Here is a 21,634-nt window from a genome sequence, read left to right on the forward strand (position 1 = left end):
AGGTAGGGAAATCAAAACAAGGATCCAGTTATAAGGCTCTGAGTACAGTTTGGGAAGCGTACCTTGGATACAAGATAGAAGCCTATTACCAGCTGATCAGGAAGCTCATATAGAAAGCTGCTGATAGAAAACTGAATTCAAATGTGTCCGTCAATGTTTCTCCACGTGATTTGTACATTATAATCACTTGGGGAAGATTTAAATAAATATCTGCCTAGTAGCCAATCTAAGTAACTTAAAATCAGAATCTCTGGTGGATAGAGATTGGGCATTGCTATTTAAAACAAAAACTGTACCAGTGTTCTAAGCTAACACTGAGAAACACTAGTCTACAGTGTTCTCAGCCTTAGCTGCCCATGGTAAACACCTGGGTATCTTAAAAAAAATCCTGAGCCCAGGTTCTACTCAAAGTAGATTCCAATTTAATGACTTTGGGTTTTGGCTTGGACATCAGGGCTTTTAAAAAGTCTCTAGATGAATCTAATGCACAAGATTCATGGTCTACAACCACACTGTCCAATATGGTAGCCTCTGGCCACAAGTGTCAGTAAAAGCACATGTCACTAGTATGAATTGAGATATGCTTTAAGAATAAAATACACACTGGATTTCAAAAGCTTATTATAAAAATAATACTGTAAAATATTCATTAATAGTTTTAAATTGGTTACATGTTGAAATGCTAATATTTTAGATATTTTGGATTAAATTAAATTAACTTTTTTTTAAACCTTTTCAATACAACTACTAGAACATTCAAAATTATTGTGTGATTCATTATATTTCTTTTGGACAGAGGTTATTACACGTTTCCAGCCTAAAGTTCCAGTTGGTCCTAAGAACTACAGTGAGCTGACCCTGGGGTAAACCTGGGAGCAACTCCTGAGGAAGGAAAATGGCCTGTGGCCAGAAATCTCCATCCCTTATACAACCCCTCTTTTGTCATAAAATTAACAAACATCAGGGCTAAAGGGAGCATTAAAAGTCATCCAGTTTAACTCCTTCATCTTATTGTAGGAACTATATATTTTACTGTGTTGTCCTGAATGAAATTTTCCCAATTAGCTATTCTTACTGGGTAACAAGTTTTCTCCTTTAATAATGTAAATAACTTGAGACTGAAGAAACTATTATTCACTGAAACAGCAAATCAAACAAATTCAATCAGGTGGCTTTCCTCATAACACATAAGGGAAGGCTGTGGGGTGAGGAGGTGGGATAACTGGGAAAATGCCCTGGAGAACAGGATGACCTCAGAGAGGTCTTACAAAAGGCACCATGAATCTGAGTGGACCAGGAGGAGATAGTGAAATAAAAAGGACACTAAAAGGGAATCAAGAAGTTTTTTACTTCAAAATTTTGCCTGTTTCCAAGGAAACAAGGGAAAGAAAACTAGATTTCCTTTCTTGCAGTTCCCTGACTAATTCTAAGGTATTATAAGTTCAGTGATATCAAAAGTTAAATAGGCTTTTAAAAATTAAGAATTGCCCATGTAAAACACTAACTGCTAAATGGAAAATTCCTCACAAAACTTACCTATAAACAGCACCTGGATTTTATAAATGGTAACACATGGAATATACATGGATAAAACTAAGTATATAATATACTCAGGGGGTGGTAGCTTTTCAGCTTGGAGTTTTTGTAGTTTTGAGGGCTAACATCCTTGAGTTGGATTCTTTGGGCAAAAAGGTAAGTGTTCATTTCCCCTTCCTGTACCAGAGTCTGCCTGGATGGATGGTTTAACAGACAGGAACAGTAAGATGGGCCCAGGAGTCAACCTGACTGGTAAGTTTTTGACAGCCAAAAATTATTTAAATAAATTATATTTCATGTACCTTAAGGGAGGTTTATGTTTTTCCTTTCACTTCCTCATACGAGATTGCTGATCATTTAAAACTAGATTTTTATGTGCAACAGTAGCAAATGCAAGATTCTTCATTAAGGTTAGGCATTCTGCTTTGGGGTACAAAAATAGAACTTCAGGAAGGTGGAAAAAAGAAGGTCTGGCTAAGCAAAGAGGGCTATATGAAGAAATGATTTCAAATTGGTATTTTATTCTAAATGAATTATTGGCTCACAAACAAACAAACAAAAAAATACCCAACAAAATACCCCACATAATCTTTGTGAGAAGACCCAAATCGGACTGCAAATTTTAACAATAAGAGAAAATTCTAAAATTACGAGAGCTATATGTTCTGTCAACAGGTTTATAAATGCTTAGATCCTCACTTGTATCTTGGGGGCTTTATTTTTCCCAGTTTATAAACCAAGATCCACTGCCCGGAACTCTAAGCATCAAGTTGTTTTCTGAGTAAGTTTCAGAAATGTCTCTTTGTCCAGTGCAGTTCATTTAAAACCCTCAGGCATTGTTTATCTGTCTTTCTCCATAGCAAATGGTTTGGATTCGACTGAGTATATAGTCAATTACCTCTTTACTGAAAGAAACACTTTATTGCCCCCAAATGAGAGGCCTGTGAGCTTAACAGATTTTTCGTCTTGAATGTAAACTGATTTCCTTCTTGCTTAAAAAACAGGTCTGTGGTTCTCAGATTTCATTAGGAACTAGAATTAAGGCACAGAGAAGCAGCTGCAAGAGAACCCGGAGAGGCTCTTATAAACTAGCGTCACTAAACCTCACAAACACCTGAGGAAAGTGTGGCAACAATGGAATTCCTAGAAGGGCTTTTACTATAAAGTTCCTGCTTTATAAGAAGTTATTACTTTAAAAATTACTTATAATGCATACAAGTCTAACTTATTAGAATAACATTGGCCCAAATAAACAAGTATATTTATCTATGACACTGCTGTATAATTTTTATTAAAATAATATCACTTTTCCTTGTAATTATTAATGGAACTCCTGGTTTTTGATGGAGTACATGGTCAACCAGAATAGACTACATTTCTCAGCTGCCCATATACCTAGATATGGATACTAAATAAGTTCTATCCAATGAGATAAAAGTGGAAGTGATGAAAACAACTTTTAGGAAGCATTACTAAAGCGAGAGGGGAGAGTGAGTTAAATCGTAACTCCCTGAAAGATATGTTTACCTGAAAACTAAAAATGTGAGCTTATTTGGTCAAAGGGTCTTTGTAGATGTAATTAAGCGAAGGATCCTGAGACAAGATTGTCCTGGATTTAGGGTGGGCCCTGAATCCCATGACAAAGGTCCTTATAAGAGAAAGGCAGAGGGACATTTGAGACCCAGAGACACGCAGAAGAGATGACACTGTGAAGACAGAGCAGAGCTTGAAGTTATGCAGCCCCAAGCCAAGGACAGCTAGAGCCTTGGTGTTCCTTGAAGTGAGAAGAGGTAAGGATTTTTCTCCAGCAGGAACTTTGGAGGGAGGATGGCCCTGTCCCACCTTGATTTCAAATTTCTGGCCTCCAAAACTGTAAGAAAATTAATTTCTTTTGTTTTAAACCACCAATTTCCTAGCAATTTGTTTCAGCAGCCCTAGGGAACTAATACAGAGGGCATACCTTCTTCTTTGCCTTCCCCTTTCCCACTGACTTTTGCACCTCCAAAAGCAACATGGCCCCATGAAAGAGCCTTGGAAATGCCAGGAGGGCACCCTGCCACCAGGTTCACTGTTGGAACCAACCACATCTGGAGTTCTTAAAATAAATAAGAAATATCTTCATTAAACCATTACTGTTACTCACATCTATACCTAATGCTGACCAATACCTCTTATATGATGCTTACTTTGTGAGGTTAGCTTGTCATCTTCCTGAGAGCCAACATGATTTGGGATTCATCTCTGTATTCCTTTTAGGTGTTGATGTTTGTACCTTACACAGCATGGCCACTCAAGTATTTGTTGAATGAATGGGTGGGTTTAATTTTAAATCTTCCTGTTAGTTTATAGAAGATTAAGTTTCTGAACTTAATCAAAACCAATCAAATTAATTAATTAATCAAATGCTAAAGTTTAACAATAAAGTCTACTCTGTGGTGATAGGCACATAAAAGGAATTCAAAGGAAATTAGAAGATTGTAGCCACTTTTAAGAAAATGTAAGAGACAGAGGTACAACTTGTTTTTAAGTTCTCACAGTTTTTTAGTTTCTACTCCCCTCTTCTTCCTATTCTTGCCCAAATGAAAGGTCTTTTTCTCACAGTAATGTGTCTGTAGAACATGACAGAAAATTCTCAAGGCCTAAATAATGACCCATAGAAAGAGAACTAGAAAGTGAAATTCAACAGTCTTCTACCAAAATCATAATCTCAGAATAGAGCTAGGGACATCAAATTATAACTTATAGTGTGTGGCGGGGGTAGGAGGGAGGGCTTTTATAGGAATATGTCTTAACTTCTCCAAAGCTAACATCTTCCATTGGTGAAGGTGGGGAGTTGACAGGTAAATTTGAGAAAACTTCAAATCCAAGCAGCTATTAGCGACAAAGTGACACAACCTGTCACTGGCCTTAGAGAGAAGGAACAAGGAGAGTGATTCACATTTCTTCTTCTTTTAATTTATAATTGACAATTCCAATGTTTCAATAATCAGGAAAGGGTGAGATTTGTAAACTTACTTGTGCATGTGGCAGTAGCTGGAGTAGAGCAATGACAACAGGCTTGCCAATAATAACATTCAAATTTGGTGTTAACACAAGTCTAATGCGCATGATTTCCAGATTCCTATTGTCCAAATGTTCAGAGTGATCTCTTTTCATTTCACTTCCCTACGTTTAAATATCACTTTGGTTCTCAATGTCTTATAGTCAGGTGTGCCTATTAAAATAAAATCGACTCCAAATATATTCAAACTCAACATTCAAAGTCACTTGAAGTAACAGAGTAAATAAAAGAATAGATGATTAGCATCCTCACAGCTAACTCTTACGAGTGCATGTATTTGTTCAATATTAATATATATAAAGCACTCTTCCCAATTCCAGGATTACAAAATTTAATCAAACTTGGATCTGTTTTTCAAAAAGTTTATTTTTCATAGATGAATGAAGCAGAGATTAATAGCTGTCCCTTAGATCATCCTCTTTCCCCTCTGGTAATGTAATCTCTCTCTCTCTCTTTTTTTTTTTTTTTAATTAGGCATGTGGCCCTGTGGAATAAAGCCTGCCTTTTCAACTGACCTGATTGCTAGATATGGACATGTGATTCAATCCTGGCTAATGGGATAGAGGTAGAAGTGGTGTATACAACTTGCAGAAAGCATCCCTAAAGTGCAAAGGTGAGGTTCTTCTTCTGTCTTCAGCTGCTTAAATTGCTGATATAATGGCCCCAACTTGAGCATCCATCTTGGACCATGAGGTTGGAGCCATATGCCAAGTAAGGCAGAGCAACAACACAGAAGGATGTAGGTTAGTGACACTATGGAAGACAGAGACAACTCTCAGCTGCCTCCTTCTGGACTTTATTTATATGAATGAGAAATCAAAATTATATGTTTAAGTTATTATTTTGGGTAATTAGGTAATTTTTAGCTACATGAAGTTGAGATCAATAGTTAACACTTGGATACAAAATGCTTATAAAACATGGGAACGGCCATTTAGAGAGCAAAATAAAATGTTGAGGTTACATAGAAAATCAAGGATTAGTTCCAGATGGAGGAATCAAGAACAGCATATAGAAACAGTTGCATTTGAATCACACAGGTTTTGGGTATGTGGAAATGAGGTGAAGAAAGTGCATTCCAGTGTGAGGTATGGGATATTGGTGGGAAATAGATGTGAAAGGGTAGCCCAGAGTCAAACAGTATATAGGCTTGAATACCATCATAAGACGTTTGGGCTTTGCTCAACAGGCAATGGGGAGTCATCAAAAGCTTTTGTATTTGACCAGTATTCTTTTGGGGGAAGATGATTGAGAAGTCATATAATTATGGAGCATATTCAGTCCTTGGTAGTGGGAACACCTAGTGATCCTAAGATAGTTTTTTCCAACCTTTTTCATAGAAAAGTATGCATAGAAGTAGTATTTGTATAGCATCTGGGTTAAATGAATGAGGCTGGGTACACCGAGGGCAACTGGCCCATGCAGAACTGCTCCAGGCCCCACCTAGGAATCCTGACAACTTCGAGGATCAATATAACAGCATACATGTTATCTATTCCCTTTGTGGTATTGCAGTTAGGAAGCTCTGCCACAGGGATGTTTTATTTAGACATATTTATGTGAATGATTTAGAAATGGAACTGGAGTGAAATAAAATATTACATTCCATGATAAGGGTTGGTACCTTTGCTTTCTATATAAACCCTGAAGAGTATCATTCAATAAAATGAGAGTGCAGATGATGATGACATTACAATGCATATATCTCTCTCCATCCACACATATTATATATATATGTATATGTATATATATATATATATATGTAGATATACATATATAGAGATATATACATATATCAAGGAGAAATGCAGAAACCATTCCAACTTTACCAAATATAGTTTTATATTCATTTTTATAAACAATTAGACACATTTTGGAAATTGTTCATTTTCTCACTTCAGTGACTAATATTCTCACCCCCTACACCCATGCCATATGGCTTTTTCCTCTGTTCCTTTTACATGTAGGAGAGGTTGGAGACAGGGCTAGGCTCAGGGGAGCCAAAAGCATGCAACTCAACTCCATAAATAAAAACTCTTTTGAGTTTGTCACAATGACCAGTCTCTTTGAGATTCTAGTTGATCCCCATTATTAATAAAGAAAAAAAGGATTAGTAAGAATAAGAATAACTAATAGGTACTAATTGTCTGGTGTCAGTCACTATATATAAATATCCTATTTCATGTTCACAACAGCACAGACAAAGAGGTACTGTTATTATCCCCATTCTAAAGGAAATCTAATTTAAGGACAGTTTAAGTCCTTCTCCATTTTTCTCTTGCTAGTACTGAAAAAAATCAAACTATGAACTGTAGTAAGTTATTTGGGTGACAAATGCTTGGAGTTATTTTGCATATCCCATTGTTAGAGTCCTTATGAATGTGAAATAAAACAAAACACCTCATGCTAAGTGGGTTAGGTGAAGTATAGATTTTCTTTTTTAATAAATAAATTTTTATTGACAAAGTCATGCCTGTTTGTTGACATATTGTCCAGGGCTGCTTTTGTGTTCTGATGGCAGAGTTTAATTCCAACAGAGGCCATATGATTGACAAAGTCTATAATATTTATCCACTGCCTCTCTGGAAGTATAGTTTTTAATCGGGCAGTCTGAGTATTTTGGTCCTTGATGACCCAAATAAACTCTAGCTTTTGCTATTTCCATCAGTGAGATGCAGAGAAACAGATACGAGTCATCTTCGTTTTTAATAGGATTTTTTTTTTTTTTTGTCTAGTAAATTAATATCCTTAAACAATCTGAGAAAATTCAGTCTTGGCCATCCTTGGTATTTCTGAAAATTAGTGTATTCATGAAATAATTATTCATACTAAATTCTATTCTGTATGATAGAAACACAATCTTGACACAGAATGGTTGCCATGATTTGAGGATTACATTCCTCAAAAAAAATTAGTTAAAATGTTCATCCTTATTCTTTCTTGCTTCATCCCATCAACTTAATGAAACCAAGAATGACAAGATACACAGAAAACCTGCATCTCAAGCCATGATTTTATTCCTAAAATCAAGTCTATTTTTAACAGCTACTGAGAGCCAGGACTAATTTTTACACAAAATTATGCATTCATGGAAAAACTGTGAATGAATCTACTGCTTGTTAAATGAACATAAGTAAATGATGGAGTAAACTGCCACCTAGAGTTGAGATTTTAATTCAGTTCAAAATATAACATAAAAATGATTCTATCAATTTGAGATTTTTTTTTTAATGTCTCAATACTTAACATGTACACAGAAGTCCTTTACTTTGGACTCTTTTAAGTCAATGTCTCTATATACTTGGAATGTCTTCCTCCAAAAAAGTAATGTTTCTATGAGGAAAATACAAGGCTACTAGAAATAAAATATGTTGATATTTATTGGCTATAGTTAGAAAAGTTGAATCTTTGGGAAAATATAGTTAATATATTAACATATATATGTGCTCCAAAAAAGAAGTCAAATTATTTAGAATGCCTTATGTTATAAATTCCTAGAACAAAATTACATTCAATCCAACTCTTCCATTCATAACCTATTTGAAGTCCTGCTTCACTTACAGTCACACTGTGGGATGTTGGGGGGTGGCAGAAGCTTCTACTGCACACCAGGATCACTGTCAAAATCTGGGTGAACTATTCAGATTTAAATATGACAGTTATTTGTTCTAAGGTCTGAAGAGCCGATATTTTCACTTCCTTAACTAGGTTGTTCTAAAATTGTACCCTTGTCAGAAACCCTGAAATTAATGCAGTCGCCATCACAGAACCCAGCCGACTTAATAAATGGTGAACATCTCATTCTTATTCTAAATTTGCACCTACCCACAAGTGGAAAAGGATTTCTACATCTTAACCACTCACATGCAGCATGGATCAAGCTGTACTTCTGTGTGTGTGCTGTACTGGGAGTACGCATTTTCTGGGTCAAGCTGAGAATCTCTGTGAGATGAGGGTTTAGAAATAAGCTGTAGAACTCTGCACCTGCACAGTTCTGTGACTATATGTTTATAACCTGACTTCCCTCACTTTTCAACCCTGGCCTCATACCTGATTTATCTTTAAGTCTCTTGGTGCATGGAAAATAGGTTGTTGACTCCTTTCTGCCTCATATAACGTACTACTTCTTTCTCTTATTCCAGAACTTCCTCATTCTTATTTTCCCCACCCACTTCCCCAGCCCAAATTTATTAGCCTCTTTTTTTTCTCCTAAAATTCTCTTTCAACAATCCTTTCCCCCTCATTTCCATTATTCTCTTTGGGACCTCCATAACCCAATCTCTTGAGTACATATTTGTGCTTAATCCTGACTATTTTTCACAGCTTTCCTCCACCTCCTCTGAGTTCTCCATAGGTGTCTCTGCGTCTCTTCCAGCTTCCCCTAGGAAGTGCTTGCCTGTGCTGCTTCTGCAGTCAGCCAGAAAGGGTTTCTCCTCACTCCCTAGCAATTTCTGTATTGTTAAATTATATATCACTTCTCAGGATTTGATATTTGCACCTTATTCTTTCAGTTCAACTTGCCTAGAAGTCCCTCTACACCTTTTTGCTTTTTCTTCTCCCCCTTCCACTAAGCCATTTTTGTCTGTTTTAGAGGATTTCAATCCTCAATCTTCATTGCCCTTTTGGTTTCTACCCCTACATCCAACCATAATTTAGTGTCTTGCCATTTATATTGAAACATCTTACAGCATGGATTGAATTCTACCCGTGTGAAAGGCATTATTCTCTGTGCTTTGCAATATTTATTATTTCATGTTTTTAAAAAGCTCCATGAACCAGGTATTATTATGTCCCCAATTTGCAGATAAGTAAACTTATGCATGAAAAGTTTTAAGTAATTGATCCAAGGGGACACAGGTAGTAAATAATGAAGCTGGAATTTGAACATCAAAAGGTTAGGCTCCAAGAGTCCATAGACTAGTCACTAGGCTCTGCTGCTTCTCTCCCTCAGCCCTTCTCTTAACTTTTCTTCCTGACTAGTTCTACTGCACACTAGCCATGAACCTCAAAAGACATGGGACCACTTAGATTTACGTTGTTTTGAGAAGAGACTGGGAAAGTCATCTCAGCTCAGACTACTGCAATAGAAGCACCACAGGCGGCACTACTGTGAACAGAAAAATGGTAGGAAGGATTTGGAATCTGACAGGCTGGGATTTGATTCCAGGATCCACCAACTGTGTGAATACAAAGTAATTCTCTTTCTATTTTCTCCTCCTTTCTACTCCCAATCATGTCTCTTCCTATCTATTACTTACTTTTGAGTGGCTGCTATCTGAATTGATAAGGGTCTGGAGCCCCAGACCCTAACCTTTCTCCCTTAATCTCTCCTAATTGTTCACCCTTGTAATTTTTGACTCGTGTCAACATCTGCTAAATGGCAGGCCATTTTTTAAACCAAAACTTTATAGAAGTAATAAGTAAACCCCTAGAGAGCAAAGGATATTTTCTACAGGAAATAAGTGATAAATGGGAAAACTGTGAATCAATGCAGGGTGATCGGAGGAGCTGTGGGCGAGGCTGCTTTATAGGGATCTCATCAGAGGGAAGGCGAGGGGGCGGAGTTCTCACCCATCCTGTGCAGCTGTGCTGCTCAGTGCACCAGATCAGGGCGCTTCTGCCTGTGGCCGGGCTTCTGCAGTGCCGGGTGCAGCATCTCTGCACACGGCCCGCTGCCACTGCCATCTTGAATCAAGGTATCAGGTGCAGCTGTTCTGCGCTGGGAACTCTAATCCCACCTGTTAATCCCACAGGCAAGTGAAACCGGACTCCGCACAAAAGAAGAGGGAAGACCTTAACTCATCATATAGATTCCATCTCATTTTTCCAGGCGACCCCAGTGGGCTTTGCCAGTGACAAAATGCCAGGTATATCGTAAGTGCTCAATAAATATTAGCTATTGTTTTCATTACTCTCCTATGGGTCTATCACTTGACAATTAGAAGCCTGACTAATATTCTATGCAAATAAAAACAATAGGACATGCCAACTGGAGAAGTGGACACAACTCTGCTTTCATAATTGTATTTTTCATATTAACTTAATAGATCATACTACTCACACACCAATTGTATTACTTGAATTTTGACCTATATTAGCATTTTTTTTTATGCCACAGTCTGAATAGGGTTCTCAGAGTATATCCTATTAGGGGAAACTTTACCCAATACCAATATTGCTTAATAAATATGTAGCTCAGACCATTTTCATATATTAATATATTTTCAAATAATGAAAATACAATATAGTCAGGTGCATGTTCTTGGTGCTTAGAAAACAAAGAAATAATTTTCTAGGGGATTATTTTGGGGTGTATTATTGCCTAATGTCATATCCTAGCCCAGGCAAAGAAGAAACCTGCGGATGGGTCTGGTCAGTAAAATGGGCCCATGGCAGAGTTTCTGGTTCTGTCTAACCTAGGAAGTAGCATCAAATATAGGCAGAAAATTCAAGAGCAATTGTGCACCAAAAAAAAAAAAAAAAAAAATACATACTCACAATTGTTCCTGAGGAAAAAAATCAGAAATCCTTCATGATCTTGGCAGCAGTTGATCTCGAAAATAGATGGGGCAACTAAATACAATCAACAAAAGTGATCAGGGAAAAGATGAATTTGAATTAATTTTTTCCACATGGTTTTCTTTCTAAAATAATTATTTTTATTAGTCTAGCCACACATACCAAAGTTTTACCCTGAGTATGATAATACCTTAAAGGCATTGTTCTACCCATGAGACCCATCAGAAAACTGTGGGTGGTGTGAAAAGATACAAAGAAACAAGAGTTCAGAGCCACGTGAGTACTTGGGAACACTGCTAGACCCATGAGCCACCAAGGTTAGTGACTGGCCCCAGCCACCTGAGTAAACTCTCTGTGCCTGCATTTCCTTATCTGTAAGACAGGGACAGTAATAAACCTAGGGCAAAAGGTTGTCTAGAGAATTAGAAAAGATAATACATGGAAAAACTCTTCAAACAGTTTCAGAATATAGTATTTTCTTATTAAATATTAGTTATCATCATCATCATCATCATCATCATTTGCATTTAAATTTTAAAATGGACCATCTAAGTACGTGTTCCCTGGAGGCATCTTCCAGCGATGGTCACTTTGAAAATGTTCCCATCTTAAAATTTTTCCCATTTGCTGTGAAGTGTTAACCTTGTCATGGAATGACCATATCTTTTCTATTTTTTTTTTTTTTAGCCTGAGCTTATTAAAGACACAGCAGTAGAAATTCCCTTAGTATTAGTGAAAGGGAACTGATAATTATTTTCTTCTTTACATTTATTCCAGTCTAAAGATTTAAAAGCCTTTTGTCAACACAGCTCCCAAGGAAGTTGTGCTAGTTCTTCACCTTTGAGAAGGGCTTGGTATTTTCAAAGCAACCTCAAATATTAATTAAACAACATCCTTATGAAGCAGGTCAGTACCTTTATCTTTCAGAGTATGTAAACAGGACACAGTGAGGTAAAATAGTAATTTGCCTTAGGTCATGAACTAGCTCATTTGAATTGGCTTCCTGTCAGTTAACTGGTCTGTGCCTCAGCCTGATAGGCCAAACTGCAACGAACAAAATATCAAAATACTACTTTGTGTATTGTTATATTTGGTGAGTCATTGGTGTATCCTGTCCTGTGCCTCCTGAATCTGAGCTTTGCATCTCATGTTCTCACTGCCTGAGGTAACCTTCTTTCCCTAGCCCTTTATGTTTCTAGCTAATTTCTACTCATGTTTTATAACTTAACTCATATGTACCCTCCTCTAAGAAGCCTTGCCTAAATTGCTGGCTGATTCAGAGCCTCTTATTCATTGTTCAGAAAGCACTCTGGATCCCACGGTGTAGCTCTATTGTGACAATGGCCTTTTTGAGAGAAAAATATTATTCTCTGTCTTTATGTTCTTGAGCGTGATACTGAGCACATAGTATTTGTTGAACAAATATTTTTGAATAGAGAATGTATAAATGATAAATGTGTTCGTCAGGTTAGGAAAGGAGATACCATAATAACAAACCCAGATTAAGTTGATTTCTCACTTAAAAGAAATGTGAGCACAGAGCAGAAGGAGGCTCTGCCCCAGTAACTCAAGGTACAGGCTGACAAGACTCCACTATCTTGTGGTGCTGGATTGTTGGAAGCAGGTAGACTTCTAGGTTGCCAAGACAAGAGAATTAAATGCTGGAGGATTGCATACTGGACATTAAATTCACCTGTGATAGTAATTTCCATCCAAAAATCACCAGCCAGAACTACTCACATAGGTACTAATGTAGACAAACAATGTCCCTCCTTGTCCTAGCTCCTTAAATCCCTAGCGTGAGTGAATTTGATGGCTGGCACCGTGGCTCTTCTTTGGCAGCCTGCCTTTGAGCTGCTGGAACTGCTTTGCACAGAGAGCTGGAAGTGCTTGGCATTCACATGCCAGTGACTGTTGGTTCATTAATGACTGTCTTGAGCTCAACTCTCTCCTCAGCTTAGGACAACTCAGAAGTATCACTCACCATCCAAAATTCTCCTGTGGGATCATGTTAAAGCCTGACCTCTGTGGGACTTGTGCCTTAGCTTATACTCTTGCTTGACTTTATTTCATTTCTTGCTTTGCTTCCATCACTTCCTTATTAGTCTCTGTGGAGAACATTTTCTTAATACCTCACTTGCACACATATTCTTGTCTTAAGACTATACCTGGGGAGCCCAACCTATGGCAGTGCCACCTAAGTAAAAAGTGGGCAGAGAAGGGTAATGCACATTGTTTCTAGAAAGAGAACTGATAGAGGTGAGCATTGTGATGCCTACCACAGCATAATGAAGAGCAAGTAGGTGATTAAACTAACGGTCAAATGACATGGGTTTAGCCAGCTAACTTGATTAATGAGGACTGGATGCGGAGAAGGAGGACAGGATTGCATGGGCAAAGGGTCACTGAGAAGACTGACTTCTCTCTTGGGGAAGATGCTGAGGAAGCCAGGCCAGTAGTCCAAATTGCAAAGTTGAAAGTAACCCTGGGCTCCTGGGCTTGGTTCTAACAGGTAATAATAGAGATCAGAGATCAGAGGCAATACAAGGAGTCCATGTCACATCAGGGTAATAAACTGTATTTACAGGGAAATGTAAATACTGGAAGAAGTTGATTTGATGATTCTGGGTTATTATTTAGGGAAAGGCTTCAGTCAATGACTAATGGTATGGGGGACTTGAGGAAGAAGACATGATTTTTTTTAGTGGGAAGACGGTAGTAAATTCTGTGCAGGGACCCTGAGTATTAGAGAAGCAGGCTAGAGGTTCCAGTCTTCGTGAAGTGCCAGGTAGGAAAGCAAAGACAGAATACCAAGTATTAGAAGTGAGCAACACTGTGAGGGGTAGAGGAAGTCTGCACTTGGAGACACATCTGCCCAGGGTGCACAAACACTCTAGGATACTGATCCTATAGTCCCAGAATTCAGGCCAGATACCTCTGACTGATTTTTCCCTGCTCTGGTGAGGATAGCCTCAACCTCCCATGGAACAGAAATTCTTTCAGCAATAAGGGCTGGGAAGTCACATATTTCCTTTTAATGCTTCTGAATATTGAGTCATAGTTAGAAAAGTTTTCCATACACACATGTATTAAATAAATTCTCCCATGTTTTTCTCTAGTACTTACATGATTTAATATTTTACATTTAGATAATTGATGTATTCAGAGTTTTCTCTTATGTTTGGGTGAGGTATGTGTCTAATTTTGTCTTTTTCCAAAATTCTATCTAATATTCTTGTACATTTTTTATAAGTTCATCATTTATCTCAGTGATTTAAACTGCCATCTTTATCATTTACTTAATTCCACATGCAGTTGGAGGTATTTCTGGACTCGGTATTCTATTCCATTGGTCTCTCTATTCATGCATCTACTCCCTGCTATTTTAATTATAGAGGCTTTATAGCCTGTTTATATCACATAGGGCTAGTCCTCACTCACTTAGAATTTCTTTATTTAGAGTTTCCCCAGCTACTCTTGCATGTTTGTTTTTCCATTTTACTCAGAGTCACCTATCTTCACCAAACAAACAAGTAAATTTCAGAGTATTTTTACTAGGACAACATTAAATGTACATATTAACTTGGAGTGAATTTATATCTTTATAATTTTGAGTTGTCCTATTAAAAAATAAGGGGAGTCTTTCCATTTCTTCAGGTCTACTTTCTGAGTTTTAGAGTATTTTAGTTTTCCTTACATAGGTTAAACACTTTTTAGTTAAGGCTATTTCTAAGTATTTATATTTTGGTTGTTATTATGAATATTTTTTCTTCAATTATATATTTTAAATGGTTATTTTTTATCTGTGAAAGCTATTGATTTTATGTTAATTTAATATCTGCTACCTTATTAAAAGTTATTTCCTTGTTTTTGTTAGTCTTAGCATTGATTCTCCTCTGTTCTAAGTATACCAGCATATCATATCGCTCTTTCATTTTTGATTCTTACACTTCTGCTTATTCTCTCTTGTAAGACTGAATTGGCTAACACCTCCAATGGAAGTTTAACAGTAGTAGAGCCAATAGGCATCTTTGCCTTGTTCTTGACTTTGATGGGGATGCCTCCAGTGATTCTTTACATATTTATCATGTTATGGAAAGATGTATCAATTTATAGAGCTTTTAAACCATATCTAGGCATGTGTCTGGATTGAGGACTGAGCATCTCTCTTATAAAAATCTTCAAAACTGATTCTAATACAGTATAAACTTTCACTTGAGTTTATGTTCCATAACAATATAAGTAAGTACATTAATCAATTGCATAGACATTTGAATCACATCTTGTGTAGGACCTGTGGATACAAAGATAGGCTTCTTTCCTTCAATGAGCTAAATTTTATAGAGGCCTACAAACTAATGACTGCCTACAATATAATTATTACATTGCAGGAAGTGTTTCATTACTAGTATCTTTGCAGAATGCTGTCTTTATCTAGAGAGTTTATAAAATACGAACTCTTAAGTTTTACTAAATTGCATCCTATAATACTGTTAATCTCTGCTTTTAAATATAATTCAAAATTGACCTTCGTCGATAGTCACTGACTAAAAAAGTTACAATGTCCTACAGAAATTCTAAATTTCCTGCCTTACTTTCCCCTAACCCCACATGTTATTTTCAAATTGTAGAAGTATTGATTATGGCGAACAGTCTAACTTCATTTGTTGATTCCTGGTACTTTCATAATTATTTTATCACCAAAGACCAATCAGTTGTCTATTAAAGTTGTGCAAAGCATTCTCTTATTTTTTTTAAAGGGTTTTACACTAACATTTTAAATATTGTGTTCTGACCCCAAATCAACTCTGAGACCCATGTTTTTCCTCACAATGCCTGTTGTCTTCATTCTTTTAAAATTTCCCACTTTCAAATTTGAGGAGAGTAGAAAAGATGGTCTTAATGCTCCAGGGTAGGGGATAGAAGTGGAATTTTTGGAAAAAGAAGAGATGAAATTTTAAACTTAAAATGGACTGTAGAGTTTTTAAAGTTAGATATATTGAAATAAACTTTTGGCCTCCTATGTACTTGAACTGTTGCAACATTTGGTTGTCTTTCTCCCCTACCCTTACAGGTTTGCTTTCTGTCTATTGGGTCTGAGTTACCATCTGTTTGTGAGTTACTTGTGAATCAGAAAACAGAGAGGTCAGGATATGGTATGAGAAGAGGAAGTACAAAGATGATTGCTTAGGACTAATTCTAGATGCTATATTTCAGGAGAGACTGGTAAAGAGGAGCTTAAGATTTTTTTTTTTTTTTTTAGCTTACTGATCCCAGTTTATTAAAATGAAATAGTAGCAAGGGCAGGGGTTCTTTCTAGAAACAAAGGTTATTAATTTGGCTAGGATGTTAATCTTGCAAGAACAAGCTTGCAAATGAGAAATAGGTAGAAGAAGAAACCCAGTAGAGGACAGTGTACCAGGCCTCTAGTAGGAATCTTGTCAGCTATGAAAGATGTCACATTATTTGCCCTTCTTCTGAAAATGTCAATTGATTGGTTTTTTGCCATTTAGTATTATCACCTTTTTATATGTAGGAGGAAAACTTATGCACCTATTTAAGTAACTTGTATGAAATAGAAAATGGTATTCAATCATTACCCTTCTGAAATATAACATTAACTTCCTAAATGTTTGGAACACTGTTCATAATTTCTTTTTTGATAGTTTCTCTACACTTCATGGGGTAAGTGTATTAAGCATATCAATGAACTGTACATATCATCTGCTTGTAATTTTCTCCCTGATAGTAGAAAAGTAAAAATATTCCAACTCTTAGTCAGTGCTGTGTATAGGAGAGCGTGTGGTGTTTTATATACTCCTCAGTATCTATGAAGTCTTTAGTGTGAAGAGCTGCCACATGGATCTGTTGATTATTTATTTTGCCTTTTTGAATTCTCTTTGCATGTTACCTTGAATAGTGACTTTAATATGTATCAAGCTCAGTTTATACAGTATTTTTAGTTTGGAATATGTTTCTACTTTTGATGTCAATGCAGAGCATCTTATAGGAGAAATGAATGATATTAATAAGTAGATAATGAAGAATAAGAATAAGAATATTTCTCATCCCAAACCAGATTTCTTTGCCTCTAACTTTATCTTCTTAGAGCTGAACATCTAGGGCCATATTAACTTGCACTTCTGTTATTATGAACTATCCTGAAAATCTGAGTTCTGTTGTCAGAAACATCCAGGGGTCAATTCCTTACTCTGATTGTACCAAGCCTTTCTTTTAAGCTATATGTTAGAGGATGGGAAAATATTGTTTATTTGGTGATAAGGGCCTTCACAACTTCCTGTGTCATGCTTATCTATCAAGCTATTTGTATACATTTGGATTAACATTATAGCCAATAGCATAAGAAGTTTTCATGAAGACACTTATAGACTCCAAGAATGTTAACTATCCTTATCAACTGCCCATTAAATAAGTGTAACCTACCACAGCCTTAGAATTAAGGATAGAATTTTTTCTCTGTGCATTGATTAATCATTCTCAACTTAATGGTTTATATGATTTAGAGAAGCAACACTAAACTTCAACTAAGAGTAAAGTTTAAATGTATTCATTTCTTTCTTAAAAATATCCAGTTAATTTGATAGCTTTAGTTCTTAAGCTCTCATTGCTAGGCTTTACCAATTAACCTGATATCTTAGTCTAGTTGTATTCAGTGTAAGCCTTAAACATTATTTATTGACTTCTGCCTTAACAGGATATTTGTATTGTTGCCTATTGGCTCTGATGACAAAGTGTTTCTATTTTTTAGAAACTTAAATGTATCACATTTTAATTTTCAAACCAAATTTATTTTCAAAGAAAATTTGACTATATTTTAAATGAGATTTAAATAATTTCTTTTTAGTGCAATAGGTACAATCAACCAAAACTCTTAGAAAGGCTAACAAAATATTGCTTCAGTTAGGTGAGTGGGACCAGCACAGCCTCCTATGTCATGCTTATCCAAGCAATAAATTACTTTTTTTGGACAAAAATCATCCTCTGAAATTGCTTTACCTTTTTCTGAAGTAAAGGTATTGAATGCATGGTATTGGGAGCACTTTATTTTGCTTTTTATCAAATACAGTTATTTTCCACTTGACAGCTAACATCACAAGAGAACAAGGTGGGTTTCTTAAATTTCACTGTTTTCTCATTCATGTTGAGCCCAGTTTTAATTTACCCCAGTAAAGATTCTTACTGCCCTATAGCTTAATTTAATTAGCCTCTTAACCCAGAAGTCTTTTTGAAAGTAATTTTAAAACAACTGAGCTATATTTATCAGATTTGGATTTAATGCCTGATATTATTGATTATTTCTAAAGATAGATGAGAGTAACTTTTAAAATACTTTAAAATGAGAATATTTTTAGAATATAGATACTGACTTCTTATTACATGCTCATCTTCCTTGAAGTTTCATAAGTCAAGTGAATAACAAGTGCCTCCCATTTTAGTCTCTCTTGAGAAATATGCTAACAATATCACACGTGTAGAAATAGGCTAGTATGTGAAGAAGGTAACAACAAGGAAAGTATTAAATGAAAACTAAGTGCCTTTGGGGTTTAACACTCTAAGGAAGCCTTAAAATCTAGGTTGAAAACATCAGGTAAAGACAAATTCACACTCAGGTGAATGTAACCACCTCTAGGTTGGTGTCATATATATGCTGAGCGAATTCTGATACAGAAAGCTATTGGTTTAGTTTATTTTGACTCACAGTTAACTTCAGTCAGCTTTTGTGGGGTTTATAGGTCTTCTCGTGTATCTGAGGGAAGCTATGAACCCTGTTCTCAGTGTGGGGGCAGCAGGGGTGGGGGAAATGCACTTATACACAAATAAAAAAAAATCTTGCATACAATATCAGGCAGTTTAGACTCACTGAAGTCTGTCCTTTAAGTGAATAAGAATTTGCCTTAGTCAATAATCTAATATTGCAAGTAAAAGAAAACCAGCTCATATTATCTTACAGCAAAGATAAAATGTGTTGGTCCATGTAGCTGGAAAGATATTGAAATAACTCAGAAATGGCTATAGGAAGCAAAGCTTATAGGAAGAACTGGATCTGAGAACTCAACATACTCTATCTGCTACTCATTTCTGTTTATTTCTCTAGGCATATTAATTCCATTTTGTCTCATCATTGCAGAGATGCTGTCTTTATGTGACTGAAAACATGCCTGCCAGCAGATCCTGCTTAGCAACCCCAGGAGAAACAGCATTCTTGAGCATCTAGGTATCAAACCTAGAGAAGGACTTTATCTCTGCTTAGGTCACTTGTAAATCCACTAATCACTGCTAGTTCAAATTAAACAAGTTCAAGTTCCATGGCCACCTCTGCAGCAAGGGAGGCAAAGTCTGTAACTAAAGAAAGAGTCCTACATCAAGAGTACAAGACAACAGAGGTAAAGACCAAGGAATTACCTTTTTTCAATCTTTATCTGAGAACTATCTCAAGTCATAACCAACCAAATGTGACACTGGAGGAGAGGGGAATAAGCTGACAACCGATTAATAAACTGAGGCTGTGTGAAGGCGGTCAGAGCATCATTGCTAGGTAGGAATGAGCAGGTAAACTGGCTCTCTGGAAAAAAAAATGCATGCGTGTATTTATAGATGCACATAAGTTTATTATATATTTTATTAATATAAATAATGAGTGGCACATAATTTATTTAAAATGATACAATGTTAAAAGATTGTTATTATTTGAATAATTGAGTCTCTTCTAATGCTTTTGTTGATTTTTGCTCTTCTTGTATCCTGGCTAAACTATGGTTGCAATTGACAAGTGTTTGATGAACATGAATGTTGGTTGCTATTTTCTTTTTTGTTGACAAGTAAAGTGCCAAAACTTCCTTCATCAGTGGTGTGAACAACTTCTTTGCTGAACTGAATAATAGTTTTTGAATACTGGAAGGATAGTTCCTCAATTTTTTTGTGTGTTACTTACAATGTAACTGCTAGGCATTAACACTTTCTAAGTTTAATATGCATTAATAACATGTTCTTGATCACTTCCTTAATTCTAGAAAATCAACAAAACAGTAACTCAAGCCTTGATTTGTAGTATTTGCCAATTTCCATGGTGTAAATACTCCCACCACAGCCAATTTTAAGCTACCAATGGGACATCAATAAACGAAGAATTGGGAAGAAATGTGAACTAGCACACAATTCTATAGTATTTTCACCATACTATAGGTGTAAATAACCTTAAATAGAGGTAATAATAAAAAGTAGTAAAATATTAGGAATTGATGATTTTTGAGTATTTATTACTTTGTTTTATATAATGTATTTAATTATAAGTTTATATACTTTAATTTTTAATAATTACTATGTCTAAAAAATGACTAGTAAAATTCCAAGAATTTTAACCATTCCTCTAGTTCATGAGTCAGTCTGAACCAGCTCCAGTGCACCATTACTGATGGTTTTCATGATTTCTATGAAATGGGTAGTGAAATAATAACTTGAAGTTGTTGTAAAATAGAGAGTTGACATGTGAAATCAAGGTTCTACCATGGTATCTCTATGATTTATCTAAAACAATATGCTCAATAAATATAACTAGGTGGATTTCCAGTATTAGATACACTCAAATTTCGATAGTTTTACTGTATAGATTGACAAGTTTTAAATTATTCACTATTCTGGATTTTTCAAATCCATTTTCTCTTTTGTTAGTGCAAGTGACTGAGAGGTTATTTTATTACATTTACAAAAAAGTATAATTTCCATAAGCTTTATATTTTAGCTAGAAAAGGAAGCAAAAGCAGAATCTCTGAAAGCATCTTCTGCTCCTTCATTGATGTATGCGATTAAAATTGACTTCCATTTCTTCACATTACAAACTCCATCAGAATCTCTTTCACACTCTAATAATCTTCTAAAAAACTATACTAGACAAAGTGGGACAATGAATACTAAGAATATGCTGTTTATCTCAGATATACTGCTCTCTTTTAGTGAATATGTTTTGGCCAAGAAATAGGAATAAAGGAAAATAACAGTGAGAAACACTCTCAGTATATTACTTTACTTTTATGTATTTAGCACTGAATACAGAAGTGTCTGCTTGTTGGCTTTCTGGCAACTCAAACCCTCATGTGCTTTAACCAATAAAAGACATGGGTAAATGAGAGTAACTGCAGAATAAATTAAGTTGAAAACTGGATAGTAATTGTGTCATTTGGTAATTATTTTGTTTTTGATATTGAGTACAGACTTGATGCTTTGAAACATTGCACAGTTGTAAAAACTTACTGGTTTCCTCAGTATACATTTTACATTTTAGTCTTTATTTCTTAAAATGAGCAAAGCAAAGAAAAGCATACAACTGTGTGAGGTATAGTATACCAAACATGTTTCTAAGGAATTGGTTAAAAAGAAAAGAGATAATGAATGAGACTAATAAATATGGGAGAGATAATTTGGAGCTTAGGAGAAAAATCATCAGAAATGACTGATAATAAACTTATAATGGTAGATTTTGGTATCAAAAATGAAAGACTT

At 35.8% G+C, this 21,634-nt stretch overlaps 1 long non-coding RNA gene across 1 annotated transcript; it reads left to right on the forward strand.

Moving 5' to 3' along the window:
• The first annotated feature begins 5,004 nt into the window (after positions 1–5,004).
• Positions 5,005–19,656, forward strand: LOC116154003 (uncharacterized). Its single transcript, XR_004137802.2, has 3 exons — positions 5,005–5,210; positions 10,351–10,464; positions 19,266–19,656. It is a non-coding gene; the product is annotated as an uncharacterized LOC116154003 (long non-coding RNA).
• The last annotated feature ends 1,978 nt before the right edge of the window (positions 19,657–21,634 follow it).

This window comes from Camelus dromedarius, chromosome 7, assembly GCF_036321535.1.
Source record: "Camelus dromedarius isolate mCamDro1 chromosome 7, mCamDro1.pat, whole genome shotgun sequence".
Classification (NCBI taxonomy): Eukaryota; Metazoa; Chordata; class Mammalia; order Artiodactyla; family Camelidae; genus Camelus; species Camelus dromedarius.